We start from the raw sequence: 13,221 nt of genomic DNA, 5'->3' as shown, positions 1-13,221 counted from the left end.
CACAATACAGTGAGGTCAAGCGCCATGCTGACTTAATTAAAAGCTCATTACAGCAGCCCGTCCCCATTAACAGGCTGACCCACGTGCGGAGCCCTCAGTGCAAAGTCCTCTCTGCTCCCCAAGCCTGCAATCCCAGCCGCAGCCCCGGGGCCTGGAAACTCCGGCCGATTTATTAAAGCGTCCTCCCTGTCTGCCACCATCAGGTACAGTTTCTTTCTGGATTATTTCACATTCCAATAAATTAGTTTTATCCGCTCTGAAACATTTTAACAAAGAAAACTCTCTGGTCATCACATGGGTAAAATAACAAGGGATAAAAGAACATGTACTTCACCTAATCAGAAACAAATAACTCTCAATCTTCCTGGAAAGTACAGCCTTTCTTACCGTCCCCCCCCCCCTCTCCCGGGGCGCTTTTCTCGTACACTCGGTGGGATTTTGAAATTCCAGTCTTAGAGTCAGACTGTGGGACAGGCCCTCCTCACCTTGTTTTGTAATATAATTGTGGCTGACCTTGACAGAAGATCTCCCGGCTGGTTAAGTATAAAGTTGGTAAATGATACTATTGTTTAGGAGGTGGGGCGGGGTGGGAGCAGGGGGTTTATCTAGAAAAAAAATTAAAAAAGGAAAAGGTGGGGGGGGGAGGGAGGAAGAAGAGGGAAATCCACCCTAACCAGGCTCAAATGAACTGAAATGGATCAAAGTAAACAGAGACATCTAAAAGCTTTTGTAAGTTGAAAGTGGCTATCTGTTGCAGGCCTTGCCTCATTAACCGCTGATTGAAGCGCTGCTTGGCCCTCTGGGATACCTAACACCCCAGGCCCCATCGCCAGATGCACCCCGCTTAGGCCCGGCGGCGCTCTCGCCAGTACTGTTGCTCTGCAAGCTCCTTGACCTCAACCTTCCCACAAATGTCCCTTCCTACAAGGACAAGGGACAAAAGGTTTGTCCTTGAGAATGTTGCTAAGGAAATCTCGCTTCTAGCCAGCGAGGAATTCTCAACAAAGTGAAGCATACTTATGTATGAAGGTGGCGATTGTATCTGGTTCTGCAGGCCTGAATTCTGAAAGATAGGCAAGCAGCACTGATGGAAAGAGTCTGAGAGACGAGTCCAGAAGTTGTTTTTCTCTTGGGTGTCGCTCTCATTACCATGTGTGACTGGTGGAAGGTGACGATCAGGCCATATGCTTACAGATACAGCTATCTCCCGGCTCCGTGGTCCCCGCCGGCCACCCGACCATTCAGTTAGGACGGAAGGCAGAGAGAACGGCAGTGGGGGTGGGCCAGGCCAGGAGGAGGAGCAGGACTCTTTTGAGTAGGACCAGATAGGTCTCTGTGTAGAGTAATATTACAGCTCTTTCTCTCATAAACAAGCGGCATGCCTGCTTCTAAAGGCCCATCTGGCATAGCTTTGAGAATGGCAATAATTACAAGCTGATGATGGACATGGAAAAAAAGCCCCGCTGAGCTAACTCATAAGGAAGTACAGGCCAGGACTGCAGGAAAATTACAGGCTGAAAACCTTTCTAGTTTAGGCTTTTTGGTGTTCTTAATCACAGACTTTAAATGTTGTAATAAACACTGTTGCATTTTATTGACCAACTCCCATGACAGGCAAATCTTTTTCATTTTATTTTATTTTTACCATTTGCTCTTTGGAAAGCTGCTTGGCAGTGTCTGCCTGGGTCATGCCAATGAGTCTTTAACTTCTGTGCTCATAGGAAAATTAGGAAAACGGGCAGCTTTTCATTTGTTCCTAGAAATGTTCAGCGTTTTTTCTTAAATCGTTCTCTGCATGCTATGGTGTAGACAGGCTTTTCGGGCCCTGTGCTTAACCATAGCTGTGTCTGAGAATGGTCTCTTTGCTTCAGTGAAGGGGATTGAGAAGGATTAAATATAAATTTGGGAAGAAGAAACTATGACTCTGCACCACCGAATTGTGTTCTTGATATAGAAAGAAGTAAAAATCCAAGCTCACGCTGTACTGTTAATGAGTAGAATGGTCGATTCTGGCCTTGGTTTTAGAGCTAGCCCTTATTTTAAGGATGGATTTGATATGGAAAGGAGGCTCCTTCTCAAATTTTTGGAGACTGATATTTCCTAAATGGGCTAATTTACATTTTGTCCTCTCAAACATTTTAGACCATTTGATGCAGCAAATGTTTCTAGGAAATCATCTTAGGAGAAGACGGGGGAGATACAGGGAGAACTTTTTTCTTTTCCACTGAAACATTATTAACTTCAAAATCCATAGCTTCAATGTCATGGCAAAGTTAATCTCGAATATAACACATTATTAACTGCTCTTATAATGAGATTATCATGCCAGAAGGTAGAGTTTATTTTAATTCATCACATGTTCTCATTCTCCATGAATTTGATATTCATTTTATGTGCTATAAAAGTCTGAGATTAGAAATGAAGCTTAATCACATGAATTGGGATTAGTCTTGATCCAGTTAACTTCTACCAATGGATCTTTATTCAGAATATGCTCTTTTGGATTTTACAATAGAACATGTCAAGTGCGTTATTCTTTAAATCCTAGGTATTGCTTTTGAAACTGATTTTCCAATCTTTCTTTCCCAATTCCTTATTCTATTCCTTAAAGACTTATATTTTATTCTTTGTGTTTTCTATACAACCTTGCTCTCCCCAGTGGATTATTTAGTTCTGTCCTTTTGCATTTGATTACTTGTTCAAGCACATAAAGTTTTGGGGCCTATGAAGCTAAAGCAATGAAATGGTTTTGCTGTGGAAATTTACCAATATAAACTCAGCCTTTGTCCTTTCAGAAGCATTGCTTTATCTGCAGCTCCCTTGTCAATAAGAAATTATTTCTTTATATCTAACTGTCTCCTTTTCTATACAGGCTAGAATTGTTCCGAACAAAAGAAGCATGAATTGCTGGAAACTATATATTAAATGCAAGACTATTTGTCTAGTTTTCATTGGGTGCTGAGTGAAGAGCCTCAACTCCTCGTATTCCCATGGTACTCAGATGTCCGCGGAGTCCGCTGCTCCTCACACTGTCATTTCTCTCACTGGGCACAATCCGGCTTTAAAGAATCCGACACTTACTGGTCTTTATGGAACTGTCAGCAGTGACAGCAACCAGGGACACTGCCATGTCTTGCTGTTTACAAAGGATGAGCACAACAAGGCATCTCGATGACTTGATAAGCCCTGAGCTCCTCTCTCCCCAACTCTGGCCTCTCTGGACCAGCGGCCTTTGCATGGCCAGCTAAAGACACAAGAATTAAAACTTGATCCAAACACTAACAAGTCTGCAACCACGGCCATGAAGATAAAGTAGGGCTGCTCAAGGTTGCTTGGTAAACAGCGAAAACAGAGAAACAGGAGGATCCTTATATGCACAGGTTATTTTTCTTTCAGTATACTTAAAATTTAGTGGAAAGAAATCCTAGGCTAGCATTAAATTCATAGATTATTATTATGGTCTTGAATAGTTCATCTTGTTTTCTCACTCTGACACTCCTTCACTTCTTTAGAAATTCCAGCCAATAATGTTGTAGCTAAATTAAGATCAAAGTTTTTCTTTTTATTTTAGGGGGTTGAAGGCTGATCAGGGGAGCACAGGCTTAGCATGCACAAGGCCCTGCTTCAGTTCCTGCAGTCTGCACCCCAAAAGAGCTTTTAAAAAAAGTTTTCTGAACCTACTAATTTTTATTTAGGGAATTTAGGTATGTCTTGGAAATTATATAAATGTATGTGCTTTTCTCTTTCTGGCATGCTAAGTTACGGTAGCCTTGGAAGTTGAAACTCTGTCCCCCTTTCCTTTTATTGTTTTTCAACATTGAACACATGGAAGAAGAAAGGAAACTTTCACATGCTTATGTTGCACTGGTTCAATGGTTTTGTTAAGTCTCACACACACATCTCATAGCTCTACCAACTGCATAGGGTTTAAGAATATTGTCTTTCTTCAATTCTAGGACAGGTTGGGCCAATGGTGTTTGTCTTCTGAAAGTATTCCTAGAAAGGGTCTTCTAAGACCCTTGAATAAAGATTTTACAATAGACTTTTCCCATCACTTGCTGCTCCTTTCTTTCCTTTTTTTTTGGTACTGGGGATTGGACTCAGGACCTTGGGCTTTCGAGGCAGGCGTGGTGCCACTGAGCTAAGTCCCTGGACCTACTCTGCTCCTTTCTTGCAGAAATGCTATTGCTAAAAGTAACATATGTCATAGTTCATAGAGCAAAGTGTCTTAATTTTAGCAATGTGATATCCACATTCATCACAAGACTGTAGCTTTACATTGACAGTTACAGAAAGAAATCTCATCTTGATCATAAGGCAGAATCTTCCTGGGGCCAGGTCTCTGCTGAGAATCTTTCTGAACAGTTCTTTTGAGATACATGCCTAATCTTTACTACAGTGTCTGTATGTAGAGTTAGCTTCACTTGGAAATCATTGCTTCACAGGTATTATGTCTCAGATTTTGAGCAAAAGTGGGTATTCCCTTTAGGTTGAAACTGAAGTTCCAGGGTCTGTCCACCTCTACAGAACACATTATGGGTGACATTACAAACCCAGGGCTGTGTGCTTGCAGATAAGTCCCCTATGTTGCCACTTTCTCCCGTGAGCCCAGTCTGAAGGTGGAGTTCCTGTTTTCCCTGGGACACTCAGGACAGAGGGCCCGCTAGTTGAGCTCTTAGAGTGATAAATAGTGCAATGCAAAACAGCACGCTCACAGCTGATGTCAACCTCTACTCCATCTAAAAAAATATTTGGAGTGAATAGAGTTATGTAGCTAGGAAATGATGCAAAGGAAGAATATTCTGTACAGGTCAGTGTTTGTACCATCAGAATTAGCTAGTACATAGAGTTGATACTGCTGGTGGCTGCCTCTTTGTACCTCTTTGATGTGTTGGAGGCAATTTCCATCCTCCTAAACAAGTTAAATACATTTTATGATTTTGACAGGCCAAAGTTAACTCTTGCTAAAATGTCTATATTTTGACTACTTATTAGGTAGCACAAATATATTCTCTTCCATGCATAGAGATTAATTTTCTCAGTTACCAAAAAAAACTTGGTAAGCCATCATTTTAGAGGCTGTTATTTATCAGTACTAGGTAGAAAGTAGGTATTTGTGCTTCTATAGGATGCACTTTATAGCCTCCACATGCTGATGGGATCTACTACTGCTACTTCTAGCGGAGTAAGAATGGTAATCATCAGGCAGAAGAAGTCATGGTAAATCAAGTCTTGGAACGTGATATGCCCCATGGGAATGTAGTAGTATGCTTTTACCCAGTTTTGCCTCAAGCCCAGTTACACCAATGACTTACTTCTTCTTTCATCTGGCTGTGCCATTCCAATACTTGTTCAATGCCAGGTTTTGTTTTTGTGTTTTTATTTGCCTTTTTGGCTTGAGCATGGGGAGTAATTGTGTAGTTTGAAGTCCTTCTGCTCCTAGTTCATCTTGAATCCATGTGTCCCTTATAACTGGGTTTCTTTCTTCTCAGTTAAGTGCAGAGAAATGAGACCATGAGATCTGCTAATGTGCAGAAGGCAGTAAAAGCATTTTTAGAAATATCTTTCTGCACACTGGCCTGCTTTATAATAGAGCAGCACAGAGCAGGAGTTAAGACATCGTTGAAATGCGGGAGTGACTGTGCCCTTTTATTACATCCAGGGTGGTAAGGCCATGGCTTACTGTTTAGCTTCTATGGTGCAATGAAGAGATTCACTTCTTATGTGATTCCTCTCAGGAAGAGGACTCGGAAAAGTTTTAGGGGACATGTGAGACTCCTATGAAGAGGCCTGGAAAATTATGATTTTCTTCTTGAAGTTTGAACTCATTTTTAAAAAACTCCAGACAAGAATGAGGAGAACTGCAGTGAACCCATCTCAGGTTTCTGAGTAGCACAACGTTTGATTACTTAATGTCAGTAAGGCTAGGGGTTGGTTTAGTTCTTGGCTTTTTCTCCCTTTGGAATGATGGCAAAAAATGAACCAAGTATTAGTTTTATTAAAACATCATTAGATATCTGTGTGCAGATATGTTTGAATGAAAGAATATTCCACATATTTATATAATGAGACAATATGTAAGATTTATTTTTATATGTAATTTTAAATTGTCATGTTTTGAATTATGTCCCTGATTACATCTTCTCAAAGGCAACATTTAAGTCCCTATTGCTGAAAAAGAGGTTTTTCTCCTCTTGGTTAGGTAGCAGTTCTCAATGACAGCCAATCCTTTTACAAGTATGTGCAATTAGGCTATCTCTACTCTTTTATAAAAGATTTATTCATGGGCCTCAGTGTGGGTAGCATTTACTTAGATTCCTTCCTTCCTTTTAGGTTGTTGTTGAATATGATTCTCATCTTGGTCTTTCATCTCTGGCCAACTTTTGGTGACAATTCCTAACTTCTGGCAAGTCAGTTCAATGTAATAAACATTTATGAAATGCCTGTCTTGTTTGAGGCACTGTGCTGGCCCCAGGACCATTATTGGAGTGGTTTAGAAGGAGATGGCAATGTCTACAATAAAGAATACGGATCAAATTGGAACAACTCATTGTAATAAAGGGGTAAACAAAGTTTTATATGTCTCTGAGAAGGATGCCATTTATTCAGCCTTGGGGTCCAGTAAGGCTTCCTAGCGGTGAGGACATTTAAATTAGTTAAAGGAAGCTGGGCGTGGTTGTACACACCTGTAGTCTCAGTGCTTGGGAGGCAGAAGCAGGAAGATTGCTGCAAGTTTGAGGCCAGCCTGGGCTAAATAGTGAGTTCAAGGCCAGTCTGAACTACATAGCGAGACCCTGTCTCAAAAAGCCTAAATAAATAATAAATAAATATATAAATTAAAGGAGAAGCAAGATTTTGAATAGATGAAGATGTAGGGAAATACAAAGTTCCAGAAGTGTAAAAGCCCATGATGCTGTAAAGGAGAGGATCCTGTGCAGATTGGAGCATTAACTGTGTGTGTGTGGAGAAAATGGCAGATGAGTTTTGAAGTATAAGATGCTTTCAGTCCATGAGGGACCTTGGAAATTACAGTAAGAAAATTGGGCTTTAATCTAAAAGAAAACAGAAAGCCAATAAAAGCTTTTGAATGGCGAGTGTTAACCAGGATCGTAGCTGTACTTTAGAAAAGGTAACTGATAGGCTAAGGATAACTTGGGGGTAGAAAGAACATGAGTGAAAGGGGCCTTGGGACAGGTGATTGCAGTAATAATCCAGGTACAGCTGGTATAATGAAGACAACGGTTAGAAAAGCAGAGATGAGAGAATAATCCAGGAGATGTTCTGAATCTAGAGTTGCATGTGGTAGGATTCACAGGAAACTCCCAAATGACTCTGAAGTTTCTTCTTCTTCTTCTTCAGAGGTTTGGTAAATGAACTATGATGAGAACTTGAAGAAAAGAAGGTTGAAGGAGAAGACAGTGAGTGGTGAAATGACATTTTAACAGGCTTTGCTGGTAGACGCCATTTCTTTTTTTCAAAGGACAAGTTTGTTACTCATTCTTTCTGGATTCCACCATGAGAATCATAGCCTATTTTGTTTATATTTAGAACCCTGAAACAGTCTGACTCCTCAAAGGAAAAGAAGAAAAGCTAGATCTGCTCTCCATCGTTTTTGTATGCAGGTCTATTCTATCCCAATCTCAAGGTGTTTTGAGGTGTAACCTAAGCCTTACTCAAGATAGAGTCTTCCGTACCTTCCCCTCCTCTGATTCTACCGTTGAGGTTGAAGCCATGTGAAATCCTTTTTAATGCATATAGGATTCTCAGAGTTACTCACAACTAGCCTTTTGAGAGGTAGAAGTGTAGCCAAAATGGATGCTTGGATTGCGTATCTCCTGTAGGTTAGAAAGCTGCCAATTCTATCCCAGGGGGTGGAAATAAACACCAGCCCATGGGCGTCTGCTACCTTTGCTGCTTCCTTTCCTCCATGAGGAAGGAAACCGTGGGCTTTCCTAGGCATTTTTCTTACTCTCTTAACACAAGGGAACTGAAGATTCTTGGCTTTTGGAGTTTGGGTAGTGAATTGAAGGCTGGAGGGTTTTCCAGAAGGCAGACAGTTCCCATCTCTAAACTGTCTTTACTTTGTTCCTCCACCCCCTTTCCTGTGCTGTACAATTCATTTCAACTCCAGAATTGGAGTGGACAGTGTCAGAAAGCCTTCACGGAGAGCCCAAAGCTCAGCTCATGCTTGGCTTCAAGGTGGAGAGATCTAAATGGAATGAAGGTCCTGTGCCTTTGTGATTATCCCCTATGTAGGGAATATAGTTTATGCAAATATTTCCACTCTTTTCCAACTCATTTCTTTATTAGATTTGCACACCACATATCCAATGACAAGTCCCATCCAAAGGTGGCAAGGATAACTGTTAATTCCAAATATCTACTTCTCATCTGATAAAGCCATTTGGATGTTTGCAGTATGAATTTGGCTTACACCTAGAATTTCCCAAATCAAATATTTAAAAATCATGAGTAGTAAGTTCAGCTCTGAATCTCGGGAAAATACTGTGTAATAGGTGGATTGATCTAACTAGATCGTGCCCTTAAGGCATTGGCTGTCCTATAAAAGCGGTAGAAGAATTCATTCGATCATTTTAGGTCCCCTTTCCCACCCAAGTACATTGAAAACACTATGCTTACTTTTTAATTTTGTCCCCCATATCATGGCACAAAACCCGCTCTCCAGTTTCAATTCTTTGATTATTGCAGCAGCAATAGTTAAGAGACAACAAAACTTCAAAAAGGGATGTAAATATTCTGATCCCTTCCCACTGATTGCAGCCAAGAAGCATATATCAGTCACCTATGGAACACTGCACATTGGTGACTGTTGTTTGGCACAAAAAGAGGAAACAAGCCCACGAGGAAGGAGCTTGCTGCGGACATATCCGAGTGAGGGAGAAAGGGGTCAGGGCTGGAAGGGAAGACCATAATCACACTGCAGGGCTCTGGTCCCTGAAAGCCCAAGTCTAGGGAGAAGGCTCAGAAGAAAATCCCATCTTCAGCCCCTTCTCATTTAGAGACTTATTCTGAGGCGGAGAGGCAGAGGGGAAGGAGTGAAATGGGATGCAACACTGGTTTATTCACAATAAGCTGGCTTTCATGATCCACAGAGGTGAGTTTGAGGGTTGTAATGTAAAGGGCCACTTATTTTTTTTATTGGTACCGGGGATCAAACTCAGGACCTTGCGTGTGTGAGGCAGGCAGCGGAACCACTGAGCTAAATCCCCGGCCCTATTTACTTATTTTTAATGATCAGTTATAAGCAACTCAGAAGGCAAACTCCTCTTCTTTTTTGTCTCCTGTAACTTCTCACCGTGCTCCCTCCAAGGGCAGCAGGTGAGTGCTGGGGTCCTGCCCTCCTAGATCCAATGTTCTCCAGACACCTCCGTAGACACTTGTAAGTCGAGAGCCGAATCCTCTGCCAGACATGTTTCCCTTGTCAAATTGTCCCTGTCCCACCCCACCGACATCGATAGTCCTGGGAACTGATTCCGAAGACAACCTGCATTGAACTTCTAGATGTGAGTACACTTTCTTGAAGGGCAGCTTGGGCTAAAACTTGACCTTTTGGAGCTTTGAGAGGTGGGAAGGGGAGCAGAAGGTTGCTGGGAGAAAGGGATTTCCTGGTTATTGCTAGAGGGAGTCTGTTTACTTGGCTTCAAGGGTCACGGCCATCTGAATGGGCTTCTCTGGCCCTACTCTTGGATTTGGTTTCAGAGGCCCTGATGCTGTGGAATTCTGCTCCCCGCAGCCCTCCCCTTCCCGAGAGGTGTGGGATGCACACACCACAGTAGGGTTCAAGCCTTCCCGAGGAGCACTGAAGCTTGCTTGCAGGAACAGCAATTGGAATGGCTGTTTTAAGTGAAGTTTACCGTTGCTGTATAAACCTTCATTTAAAATGGACTAGAAAATGTTTCTGAACCTGCCAAACACACATTAAAATATTTTGCTCCATTTATGCCCATGTGTAACATTTGGTTTCTAAAGAGCTTTAATCAGTAATCTTCAAGTAGGAAGTTATTCATCTTTATTGCCAGTCGGTTCTCAGTGGTGGTCGCGGCAACAATCTTTTTATTGCTTCTGTGTTTAGTTGTTCTTTGACATGATAGAAGTCAGCTGCAGTTCAATGAGCTTACTATTTGTGCAACTTAATTGCTTGCTTCCTTCAATACATACTCAATTTTTCTTTTTATGAGCAGGGCTGTTGGAAAAATTAAGCTTAAGGATATAGCCATCCACTGTTAATTAACCTCCTTCCCAAACACATTAGTAAAATAGGTCAAATAACTGCTGAATGGTAAGTGGACCGTTACCAAGGTCCTTCTCGGCTGAGAAGTGAATTCTGTATAAGTGAACAAGTACTGGAGCCTTGAGCATTTTCTGGAAGCAGAGGTGACACAGAATAATGCTTTCTCACAACAATTCCTCACCTCCCACACCATCCGCTCCTGCCAGCAGAATGCGTTGTTCGATTTTATCTGGCTCAACTGTGGATTTAGCTTGTTTCATTTGATGAACATGAAAAGAAATAAAGATTTTTCTTCTTTCTAAGTTATGGCTTGTTTTAAGGGGTGATTCTGCTTTTTCTTTCAATAGAGACCACTGCTGCTATTTTGATTCAAAAGTCCTAGAATGATCTAAATATTGTGAGGATGTATAAATGCTTATAATGAACATAAAAATATTCTCATGGAGGCACCTGACCTACCAGAATAGATTTATATAGAACTCTTATAACTCCTCTGCCCTGGGTTACATTCAGGTGGAAAATCACTTTAATTACAGTGAAGGGCTGATTGGAGCTTTGCCAACCTGACAAAATATTTTGAAGTTTATAGAGTTTTTTATATATATATAAAAAAGAAAACAGTTTATGAATTTGGTAGAAGGCAAGAAAATGTCAGGATCTAGTTTATACTTTTAGGAAGGGGAAAGTAAATGCAAACAAAATTACAATAAAATAATATACCTGATGGAGTGACTGCTATCCTTTATCTGCACTTTACACATTTGGCCTTTAATTGAGAGGGGGTGAGGAGAAAAAAGAAATCACATTAATCCCTATCTACTTACAAAACCAAAATATACAGAATTTTTACAAAAAAAATTACTCATTTATAACATAAATCTTGTCTGTATTTTGGTAGCAAATCTGCATTTTTAAAAACATCTGTTCTGATACAATCTATCAAATACTGGAGTGTTCAGCGCTTTTGACAGGTTTTTATGTCTCCTGACTTGGGCACGTTTTCTGCTTTGCACTTTCAGTCAACGTGAAGCTTCTTGCAGGACCTTTTTTCTAATGTCATGACAGATCGTCAGTGACACAGAATTAATGTTGAATCGGTGAGCCTTGAGTGTCTTTGGTTTGCCTATCTGGTAATGAGGGGTAATGACTGTTGCGGGTCTAGGCTCTGGGGACTTGTTAGGAAACTTGATTAGCTAATGCTTGTCAGAAGCCTTGAGACAGAAGCATTCTTTTTCTTTTTGCTTTTTTTTTTCCCCTTGTGTTAACATTATTTTGTCTCACAATGAAGCTGGCTGGAATGGCCTTATTCATGTCTGTGAGTTGTGAGATCTAAGCGTTTTCCTCTCTTACCTTGTGTGGGCTTAGTCCTGAGATGTAAATGGTGGGTTGTTGACACATGGAAAATAGTTGAACCATTGGAAAGGTTAAGTATGGCACATTCCTGTAGGCCTTGAATACTCTGGTGCCTGTCACTTGCGTGACTGGCCTCAGGCTCCAGGTTGGGGGAAACACTGTAACTTTTGGTGAGGAAGGAACTGTTAAGAGTCAAAGGCGAAGAACTGAGATGTAAAGTTTTGTTCCTATCTAATCAATTATGATGATGAATTTCATGTCTTTTCTGAGATGAAGATACATTTCCAAGAAGGGAAAAAATGCACAAGTCTAGGATTGATCGGTATGAGGAAATAGAGAATTGGGGAAACTTCTTGAGATACTTAGTCTTGCCAATCTGCAAGAAGGAAATTTGCAAATGTTAAGTTTAACTTGTTTCATATGTCCTTTCAGATAACCAGCCTTTGCTTCAGGAGAATATATTGGGTCGTGTTAAGCCTCTGTGAAGCGATGTCTTGCTTGTCTCATGGATTCTTCTATTCTTTTTAAAGGATGTGTCCCTGCTTTTCTAGTGGTCATCAGTGAACTTTAATTAAACAAATCCGGGAGAGAGGAGCTCGAGCCATGACAATGCTCCTCATAACCAGCAGGTGGCACTGTGGATTCTACAGTGGCAAAGAAATGAATGCGGAGACGGATCAGGGGAAAAGTAGAATAATGGGATACTAAGCTACTCTACGGATCTCTGGGAGGTTAGCGGGCATCTCAGAGAGTTATGGAGCAGTCACTGGGGGTGGAAGGCTGTCATGTCACATTTTCTCTGAATTTTAGTTTTCTTTCTAGCCACATCAGTTGATATCTGCTTCAACTCTATATACTGTATATGCTATTGGCCAAAACTGAAAAACAAACTTGAAGGGAAGATTTTTAGGGACTTTTAGAAATCAACATTTACTCATGTTTGAAAACCATGGCATGTAAATGAGAAACTTCAGCTCAGCATATATATAATGTAAAATTATATTTCATCCTCCCAGAAAATTGTGTCACTTGGGGAAACAGGTTAATTGTTATTTGTGTAGTTATATCAAAAAAGATGAAAGGGGCATTTTCCCCCATCTCCAAGAGCTTCTGCATTCTCAGTCTTCTATGGATCTCTTTTTAAAAAATTATTTGAAACAGACTTCTGTGCATTGGTTTTTAGAAGACAGTTTTTGAATAGGTAAATTTGGGCTTCTTCAAATGTTCTATGAGGTAATCAGATTGAATTAAGAAAATACAATGATCATTTACTTGCTAAGACAGCAGGAATTTTCCAAACTGTTGGGCTTCTTTTGTGAGGGTTGGCACTTATTTTTTCCCCCTGAGACATTAGAAACAAACTTCTTTAGTATTTTAGACTAGAGGCAGAGGGGGTTCCTAAGGAGGAAATGTAATTTCTCACAATAACTGTTTCCTAAGCTAAGGCCTCTTGGGAACGTTGACATTTCTACCAGAAATGTGGACATCTCTCCCGAATTTCTGGAGCAGGTGTATGGACTAATTTTTCTATCTGCTTCCAGAGGTAGAAAACAACCAGGTTCCAATGGCGATAGAGCCCATGTTTTCAGGGGAGAACTGAAAGGATTGGTGAATAT

General features: G+C 40.8%; 1 long non-coding RNA gene across 1 annotated transcript in view; it reads left to right on the top strand.

Moving 5' to 3' along the window:
• The window catches only part of LOC110350182 (uncharacterized), a 77,946-nt gene extending 67,392 nt beyond the window's left edge, over window positions 1–10,554 (top strand). The window contains exons 2-4 of the long non-coding RNA XR_002396600.2: window positions 74–203; window positions 2,873–6,563; window positions 7,360–10,554. This is a non-coding gene — a long non-coding RNA (uncharacterized LOC110350182). The remainder of the gene's footprint in view (window positions 1–73; window positions 204–2,872; window positions 6,564–7,359) is intronic.
• Window positions 10,555–13,221: the final 2,667 nt, after the last annotated feature.

The sequence above is a fragment of the Heterocephalus glaber genome, unplaced genomic scaffold, assembly GCF_053883595.1.
Source record: "Heterocephalus glaber isolate CG9 unplaced genomic scaffold, H.glaber_assembly_v1.0 deba00000901, whole genome shotgun sequence".
In the NCBI taxonomy this organism is placed as follows: domain Eukaryota; kingdom Metazoa; phylum Chordata; class Mammalia; order Rodentia; family Bathyergidae; genus Heterocephalus; species Heterocephalus glaber.
The sequence above is the reverse complement of the archived record's forward strand: the minus strand, read 5'-3'. Positions and strand labels throughout refer to the sequence as shown.